This window comes from Pteropus alecto, unplaced genomic scaffold (genome assembly GCF_000325575.1).
Source record: "Pteropus alecto unplaced genomic scaffold, ASM32557v1 scaffold67, whole genome shotgun sequence".
NCBI classification, from domain to species: Eukaryota; Metazoa; Chordata; class Mammalia; order Chiroptera; family Pteropodidae; genus Pteropus; species Pteropus alecto.
Window position 1 is genome coordinate 7,707,423 of NW_006441061.1, and position 9,826 is coordinate 7,717,248.

Consider the following 9,826-nt stretch of genomic DNA (forward strand, 5'->3'; position numbering starts at 1 on the left):
CCGCACACACGCGCACACACGCACACGCACACGCGCACACACGCACACACACGCACACACACACACACACCCCGAATGCTTCTCACGCCTACCGCCCGGACGCCAGAGAGAGACGCTGGCGGAGGGACGGCGGAGGGGCGGACGGGAGCCCGCTGCTTCCTCTCACCTTCCCCGATGCGGGGCCTGGAGTGATTTAAATGAAAGCGAAGAGGGTGTGTGACGGGCCCCCACGTCCCCCGGGAACTCAGGGCTTCCTGGGGTCCCCTTCCTTTCCACATCATAAGACACTTCTTAGTTTGCGGGGCAGAAAGGGAATGAGCAAAGACTCACCCTGTGCATCAGAGAATCTCAGCTGGACATCCCCAGGACCCTGAGGCCCCAACACTTAGACGGTCTCCCCAGAGGGATCGGCGAGCATCGGGGCAGCAACCCCGCCTTGTTCCCACGGGCTCAGCACTCCGAGGAGGTCCAGAGAGAGTTGCTCGGTTTGCGTTTCGGAGGCCCCTGCCCCAGAGGACCTGCGCCCTTCCCCGGGGTTCGCCGGGCACCGTCATTTACTTATTGGGCACATGTTTACTGAGAGCCTGTTGTATGCAGACACAGAGCTGGCCCTGGGGACACCTGGAGGGGAGCATCTCCCCCAGAGCTGTCCTCTGCGGGGGCGACACAGATACCCACAGACGGGTTGGTGGACACCCTTACACCGACAAGCTGACCTCTGACCTGCGGGTGGAGAGGGACTCGGCCACGAGAACACTGGGGCCGACCTGCCAGGCGGAGGGAACCGCGTGCGAGGGTGTGAAGTGTCAGCCACGTGACCGTGGACACTGCACCAGCGGACCCGACGTCGCAGCTTCTTCTCAAATGTGTGGCCTCGTGGCTCTGCGATGGGCTCATCCCCCTGGTCACCTCTCGGTGGGACGTCGAAGCTGGTCTGAGAGCACAGTAAGGCGGTGGCCTGGCCAACCTGCCCCCCAGGCCGCTCGAGGTCACCTGGCCACTCCCAGCTGAGCTTCCCTTCCATGGATGGAATGAAGTAGTGAATTCAGGGGGCTCCACCCAGAGCTGACGCGCCGTGCTTGGCAGATACGGGCACTGGGGACTGTCACCGGCGCCCAGCACCTGCGTTTCGCCACCCCCACCTGCGGCCCCAGTGTCCAGGTACGGCCACGCGGCCAGGCGCTTTCACGCGAGAGCAGCTGTTCCTAGGGGTGGCTGAGTCCTCGCCTGCGCTCTGCCCCCTGGGTCAGTGGTGGCCACCAGCGCACGGCCACCCGCCCTGGAGCAGGGGTTCGTCTGGGTCGCAGTAAGCGCCAGCATCGACCGCCTCTCTCGTCGTCCACGGAAGCCTCTTGGCATTACACTTGTGTGTGTCCCTTTTGCCTTCCTTTGTGAAAAATGGCTCGCCCGAAACCCCACGCCAGGGAGGAGAGTGGGGGGGTGCGGGGGGAGGGGTGGAGCACAGAGTTTCGTGCTCTGAGCCTGTTTACAGTCGTCAGGGCTGCTTGAGCTTTTCTATTTCCTTACATCTTCCAGGGGGAGATTAGCGGCTGGTTTTGTACCTGAGACCTGCGGGACCACCTTCTGGAATTGTCTGTCCCCGTCTCCGTTAGCTGGAGGACCCCTGGGGGTGGGGGTGTATCGTGCTGGAGCCTTCAGCGTGAAGCTGGGCTGCCATAAACATCTGCCGGATTGAATCACCGCCCAGGGCAGCTATCGCGCCAGCCTCCCCGAGCCCAGCCTGGGGACAGCCTTCTGGGAAGAAGGGCCGAGGATGCTTGGTGGTCATTTCTGAAGCTCCATGATTCGCAGGCCAGGCCTGCAGCCGGCGAGCTGCAGGAAAGCTTTAATCAGACGTCTCCTCTCCCAGCCCTTCCCGCGTTCATGCCGGCTGCTCCGACTGACCCGCTGTGGCCACTGGCTTTCTTCTTTATTACGCCTGCCACGGCCAATTTAGCGGGCCGGCGGGCGCCCGCATAAGTGAGATGAGCAGCTGGGGGCCGCGGAGAGCCCGCTGCTAATTAAAGGAGGCAGCGGCAGGGCCGGGAGGCAGGGGTGGGGGCGGACAGGGCGGCGCCGCCGCGGGCAGGTGGGCACCTCTCGCGGGCTCCGTTGCCTGCGGACAGCCGATGGGGTCTGCGCTGGAGTCGCCGGCAATAACTCGCTCTTCAGATCTGGGCGAGCCATTGATGTCCTTGAAGCTGTTGGAGAGATGGAGGCCAGGAGTCCTCCAGGAATAACGCGCGAATTCAATAAGCAAAGCCAAACCACGGAGACAGCATGCGACGCCGTTCTCGGCGACCTTATTTTCAAGCCCTTAGCGGGAAGGGAAAGATCAGTAAGGACATCACTGCTGCTTTTCCCGGCGTCAGTGGCCGAGGCCTCCCGTGCCGTCACAGCCTTCCCTCCACGGCCCGACTGGGGAGGAAGAAATGACCCGGGGTCAGGGGAGATGTCGGTCCTGGGACTCTGGCCATTTAGAAGACAGCGTGTGACATCACACCTCTTTTTCCAAAAAGGCAAGAGCCCCAGGCTGGGTGTCAGGGACGTGGGACCCACCCCAGGTTTGCCACTCGCTAGCTGTGCCAATTTGTTCAGATGCTAACTAGTCTCTCTGGCCCCTCGGAGACAGCAGTGGCTTCGAGGCAGAGCAATGGGCCACGGACCTTCTGCCAAGGACACAGTTTTCACTGAGCAGGAGCGGGAGATAGAGAGGGCCACAGGGTTCTCTGTCTGAGGCTGGAACCCCCGAAATCAGCCCAGGTGCTCCCCCGGCCTGGGAAGAGGTGTCGTACAGCTGTGACCATCTCGTCAGAATGGGGATGCCTACCAGCACTGCTGGAGGCCCCCAGCACCCCACCCGCCAGGCCCGGGGCAGGCGAGGAAGCCGGGGCCCCAGGTGGGTGCCGGAAGCGCCTTGGGAGCTGGGCCTGGGCTGTGCCCTCCGTCCTGTGCTGGGACGGGGCCCGTGTTCGGCTGGGAGGCCTGGAAGGCCTGGAAGGCTGGGTGGGTGGGACGAAGCTTAAAAGCATAAGCGTCCCCCAGAAGTAGGCCGGCTGGTCACTGGTGTCGTTTAGCCGGGGAGCAGGCTAAAGTCTGAAGGAGCAGCCTTCGAGGTTGGCTGAGTAACCTGCAGCTGCTCTGCGCCTGGCTGGGCTTGGAATCAGCTGGGGTGCGCATGCGTGTGTGTGTGTGTATGCATGTCTGCTTGTGTGTATGTGTGATCATGCATATTTCTGTGCACGTGCATGTGTGCATGTGTGTGCTTGTGCACACCTGCGTGCATGTGTGTGTGTATGCATATCTGCTTGTGTGTATGTGTGATCATGCATATTTCTGTGCACGTGCATGTGTGCATGCGTGTGCTTGTGCACACCTGCGTGCATGTGTGTGTGTATGCACATCTGCTTGTGTGTATGTGTGGTCATGCATATTTCTGTGCACGTGCATGTGTGCATGCGTGTGCTTGTGCATACCTGTGTGCATGCCTGTGTGCACATCTGCATGCATGTGTGTGTATGTGTATATGCATGTCTGCTTGTGTGTATGTGTGGTCATGCATGCCTCTGTGCATGTGCATGTGTGCATGCGTGTGCTTGTGCACACCTGTATGTACGCCTGTGTGCACATGTGTGCATGCCTGCTTGTGCACACCTGTGTGCATGTGTGTATACCTGTGTGAATGTGTTTGTACATACCAGTGTGCATGTGTGCTTGTGCATGCCTGTGCGCACGTGTGTGTGTACATGTGTGCATGCCTGCTTGTGCACACCTGCGTGCATGTGTGTGCATGTGTGTATGCATGTGTGCATGCACGTGCTTGTACATACCCATGTGCGTGCCTTGTGCACGTGTGCTTGTGCATGCCTGTGTGCATGTGTGCATGTGTATGTGTGCTTGTGCATGTGTGTGCATGCATGTGTGCCTGTGCATGTCTGTGTGCACGTGTGCTTGCACATGCCTGTGCGAATGTGCACATATATATGCGTGTGTAGGTTCTTCTCATGCGTGCACATGTGTGTTTTGCATGTGTATGCATGTATGTACGTGTGTGTGGCAGGGCAGTGGGATGGAGGACGCACAGAAGAAATGTCCACTCTCCACCCCCTACCCTCCCCCAGCCTGGGTGGAACAGAAACAGACGCCAGCCCTTGGCCTTCCTGGGCCAGGGCCTTGCTTCCCTCTACTGTCCTGCTCAGCGCCCGGCATCAGTGACTCACCAGCAGCCGGGGCTGGAGGACGAGCCCGGATCCTTGCCGGGCACATCATTCTGGCACTTTCCGCAGCCTGCTGCGTGATGAATAAGCGTCCGGTGACTCACCAGCTGGAGGACATGCCTGTGTGCCAATGGGCCAGCAGAGGGCGGGCAGAGCAGAGCGTGGGTTCAGGGCCGGCCCGCCACTGACCAGCGGGCCCTGGCTGCTGTCTAATCTCTGTGGATTTCTGTGAAATGGAGAGACCGCAGCGCCGCATGGGGCCAGGGAGCTCCGAGGACCGGACTGCACCTGCCCGAGGCCTGGCAAGGCTCGGGGCTGCCACGTTTTGTCTAGACACCTCGTCCCGAAACTGCATTGGTCTTTGCTGACCCGACAGAATGGGTGAAGGCAAAAGTCCCAGTCAGCTTCAGGGATGATCCTTGGTGAGACTCGCAGTCACAGGGGCAGGTGTCACTGTACACACACCTTTTAAAGAGCACTTGGAAAAGCGTCGGAGGGGGGTGCCAGTCACGCAGGCCGTGAATAGTCACCTGCAGGCAAAGCCCCGCCCAGTTTACGTAACGGGCTCTGTCCAGTGATAGCATCAGAGACTCAGAGAGAAGAGCCCAGAGGTGGGGCCCACATATGGGGGACACTCAGCATGGGATTCAGTAGTGGGGCGTGTCAGGCTGTCGAAGAAGCAGTGTTGGGACAGCTGGACAGCCTCTGGGAAAAAGATAAAACCAGACCCACGTTTGACACGGCAAACCCCGAAGGCGCCGAGGTCGCAGAGCCCAGCGAGCAGCAGAGCAGTTGCCCCTGGCTGTGACTCCAAAGCCGAAAGCTTTCGCAGAAGAATCAGGAATTCCGACTCCCTTAAAAAAAAACAACCACCAAATGAAATCAAGAGAGAAAAGCTTTGCACCTCGCAGCGTCGTGGTCAAAGGCTGCTCCCCACGCACAGAGAGCGCTGCTGACGTTTCCATGGGAGAAAACAGAACACTATGGGTACAGCGTCCTGCACAATGTGCGGAAGCATTTGCCCGATGACGCCTGTCACGCGCGAGTACACGATGCGACTTTGCCGAGGTGATTCACAGAGGAATGGTTCCTAAGAGCAGAGTGTTAGAGACGACGCGAACACCACCAGGGCGGCCCCAGGGACGTACGCTCCGCCGTGTCCACACGATGGGACGCTGCACAGCCACGGAAAGGAACGAGGCGGAGCTCCGTGTCCCTAATGTCACCTTCGGGGGAGACTGTAACGTGAAAACGGCAAGACGCAGAGCAATATACAGGCAGGGTGCCTTTGGTATAGGAAGAGTGGGGTGCAGGCAGCAATCGATGCCTCTCTTTGCTACTGGGTTCCAAGGTCTCTATATCTCATTCTTGTAGCCTGTGAAAATAATCTCTAACAGTGGAGTTATTAAAACAAGGTCTTGTGACAAGAGGCCCTTTGAGAAACAATTCACCCACAAGAAACCAAGTGGAGATCGTTCTCCAGAGAGCGTGTCCTCGGTACTGCAGGTCTGGGCCACCGAGGGAGGGACAGCGCTGATGGAGGGCAGACCGTCCCATTCACGGAGAAGGCTGCTCTGCCTGGGTGGGGCTGAGGAGGCCGGCGTGGGGCTCACCACCGCTCCGAGCTCCTCGCCTGTGGCAGTGCTCCCCCAGGGTGTCTGGCGGTTCGGCCTCGCTCTTTGCGGCCCTGACCACGCTTCTTTCAGTGAGAGGTGCCACCTCTCTGGGCCATGCCTACACAGGGAGCTGGACAAGAATCGCCCCAACTCCCCTCCCCCACATTCCACCCCAGCCCCTAGGAGCTGCCTCTGGGGGACTTGTCACCCCTCGAGCACCAGGGGACGCCCTCCCCAAAAGCTCAGCCTCTCAACCTGCAGTGACCGGCGAGGGCCCGGGACATTCCCGACATGTGTCCAGGTCGGCCGGCCATCTTGGGAATGGGGACCTTTCCCCATGGCCGGGAGCCCAGCTGCCCTGAGTTTCCCCTCTGAGGACAGGGACTCTGGCAGCTCTCCTGCAGGGCGATGTCAGGTCAAAGGACGCATCGGGTGTAGGGGTGGCGCCAATGTGGTTTCTTGGGGTTCCCGTGGCAACGTTCAAGTTGACCCACCGTTGTTAAATGTCTCGTGGACCGGGCCCGGCACCTGTGTGGCAGCCCTGCACTTGCCAAGACCCCAGGGGTGACTGTCCCCCGCCACGGCCGTTGCCTGCTTCCTGCTCACGTGTACACAGAGACAGGGAGGACAGCCACCCTCACCGCATGTCTTCCGTGAGTGCCACACGGGCGTCAGGAGAACTCCATGGGCGGCTGAGTGGGGCCGCCCGTCACGGGCTTCCTTCGGGAAGAGGGGCCCTCTGGGGACTTAGGGTACTTCCGGGCCCAGCTGCACGCACAACCGAGCGTCTCACACCCTGACCTCTGAGGACCCCCCAGAAGGACTGTTGGATTTTGATTTCGACCCAACTTTTAATAAAGAAAATTCATCCACAGAGGTTCTGCCATCAGCCACTATATCCGATTATTGGAACCCAGGAGACCGAGTGTCCGTCCGGCCGTTTTATCTGCTGGCTGGCGGGCCCGTTCTTCTTGTGTATTGAATATCCTGGAGGAATGTTTTCCCAGCACGCACTCAGTCCGAGACAGTAAACCCATTCGGGACCCATTGGGACAATAGCCTGTCTCCTGGTGACTCAGAACAGGTTTTTGTACATTGGTTTTTTCCCCTTTGTTACTAAGGGGAAACTAGGAAGAAATCAGCCCGTAAATGCAGCTGTAATTACGGGACCACACAGCTGCTCTGGGACAGGTCCTGTCACGTCCGCAGTGGCCTCGTGGACTGCGTTACTGAACCAGGGGGCGTTACGGGACTCGCGAGGTGGCTGTCGTGTGCCATCTCCCTCCGAGGCCGTCGGCAAACATGACCGTGCGAAAATCCCCCACTTCTGAAAGCGTTTGTTGGGAGCCGGCCCTGCCGTGACACAAGGGTGTGGGGGGTTCTGCTCAGGGTCTCTAAGGGTTGGGCACTGCCCCTCGATGTCACGGTCACCAGCGGCGACAGGGAAGCAGGAAAGGACTTTTGGGTTTTTCGGTCTTGGGCTCGGTGAATCCCAAGGACTACGTGGGTGTGAGAGTCACAGGTGCTCAGACTGGGGGACGCGGGACTGCGAGGGACACAGGAAGAGGCAACGACTTCTCCTCGGAGATGGGGAGGAGAAGCTTCCGGAAGGCGGGACCTTTGCCGTTTGAGCTGCGGCGGGGAGGAAGGACGGCGGGGAGGGCGCAGCAGAGGGCCTCGAGAGGCTCTGGAATGCAGGGGGCCTGCAGGAGGAGACCCTGGGTGACGGCCGAGTGGGCACAGCAGGGGATGGGCAGAGGGGAAGGGCCCAGGTGAGTTGGGGGTCAAGGGATGGCATGTGCCAGGCTAGGCACCGCCCGCTGCTGTGGAGCCTGGGCACCTGTGATCAGAGGGCCGAGGGGCCGGCGAGGTATAGAGATGCGGGGGAGGGTCCCTGAGTGACCAAGGGCAGCCGCCCCTCCCCCATGCCCAGTCAGGACCTGTCGGCTTCCAGAATCCTCCTGTGTCTCCCCGCCGAAGCCCCTGCCCAGAGGCTCAGGGCTCACCCCAGTCTTCACCTGGGGGAGCTGACCACCACCTGGAGACACAGCCACGCCACCCCGGCGGTGGTGGCCAGCAGCCAGCCCCTTCCCCGGTGTCGGGCTCGACAGGAAGGGGGCCCTGGGGCGGGGGACGGGGGAGCCTTGGCCTCATTTTTCTCTCACATTTTCCCAACTATGGGCCAGGGAGAGGCCACAAGGGTGCCCGCTGTGACCTCGTGTGGCATGGGCCCCACCCCCAGCTGCCTCCACCCGGACGGGCTGCCCATCCCAGCGTCTCCAGTTTCCGCCCGGGCACAGGGACCGGTGTTACACACTCTCAGACATTCTCAGACTGACCGCGACCCCTACCGAGCATTGAGAATGTCAGCTATGGCCCCATCAAGTGCCACCACCAACCCGCCTGGATACTGGCTCGGCTGTCTTTCCAGGACAAATGACAGAAATTCAAGACTGTTTTGGAACCACGCTGGCTCGTTTGCTCACTGGTTTAAGCACAGTGCCAGCTGGGCCAGGCTCACGGGGACGCTGGCTTTTCCCTAGGCCCGCATCGCCACCCTGCCAAGCACCTGTCCGAGGGTGCCAGCTGCCCCGGGGCAGAGGGGAAGGAAGGGAGGTAGGTGGCTCCCAGCCACCGTGCCATGCCTTGGACCTCTAGTGCCAACAGCTGGTCCCCGACGCTGTCCTGTGAAAGGAGTTAGTCTGACCTTGTCCCTTTCCTGGCCGTGCGAAGCCCCAGGGTGCTCCAGATGGGGAGGGTCACTGAGAGGCGGCCGGTCCTGCAGTGACCCCGGGTGCCTGCTCAGGGGCGGGGCCCAACCCCACCGGGCGGTGGGGGCTTCTTGGATGCCCTTCGGTCTCCGTCTCCAAGGCCTGGGGACCCAGATCCCAGAGGGGACCAGCCGCTCTCCTCCTGGACCCAGCACAGCCCCCGGGGTCACCGTCACCCACTCTTCAGCAGGGTCTCTGCTGGCACCACCTGCCACGTGCCTGTCCTGGACTCTTCCCAGCTGCGACCTTGGGGAGCCTGACAGGTGGAAGAGGGGTCAGGGGTGGGGCTCCCAGGGGTGCAGCCTTGGGGTCCCATTCACCTGGGACGGGGGCCACCCCGAGATGACCTCCGGGCTCCGACCTCTGGGGGGATGGGCGGTTAGAGGCCCACGGGGGACGTGTCCCCACGGCAACCGCAAGGCTCTGGGAAAGGCCATCGTTTCTAAAGTCATCAGAAACGACAAGTAAAGCAGAGACATCTCCTAACATCTTTATTGTTCCTTAGATAACTGGAGAGTACAAAGTTCCCCTCTTTTTTACTTAAAAAATGTACTTTCCGCACGCACGCGCCCTCGGGGACGTCCCTTCCCCACAGGGATCCGGTTCCCCTCGAGGAGCCCTTCTCGCCCGCGCTTCTGTGGTTTGGGTAACTGAACAGGAAGAGAAGAACCCCTCCGATTCTAATCGGCGTGAACTTGACTATCTCTCTACAAGGGTGAACACTGATTATTATTACTATTATTATTATTGTCGAGAAACAGGAGCCGTCCACTTCGGGCCCGAACTACGGCACTGCATTACAACATCCATCGCTAAACTGAACGCACAGGGCAAACCACCTCAAAGGAGCAAGGACAGACGCTGCACGACACACTACGGGGCAGGCACGTTCACACGGGCGGGGGCCGCGGCCGGCCGGCCCCCGCACGCACTGGACACGGGTCCACGGGCTACTGGAGTCTCGGCACGGTAATCTACGACACGACACACGGTCGAGGGACAGCAGCCGTGACGGAACTGAACGCACAGGGCAAACCACCTCAAAGGAGCAAGGACAGACGCTGCACGACACACTACGGGGCAGGCACGTTCACACGGGCGGGGGCCGCGGCCGGCCGGCCCCCGCACGCACTGGACACGGGTCCACGGGCTACTGGAGTCTCGGCACGGTAATCTACGACACGACACACGGTCGAGGGACAGCAGCCGTGACGGGGGGCGC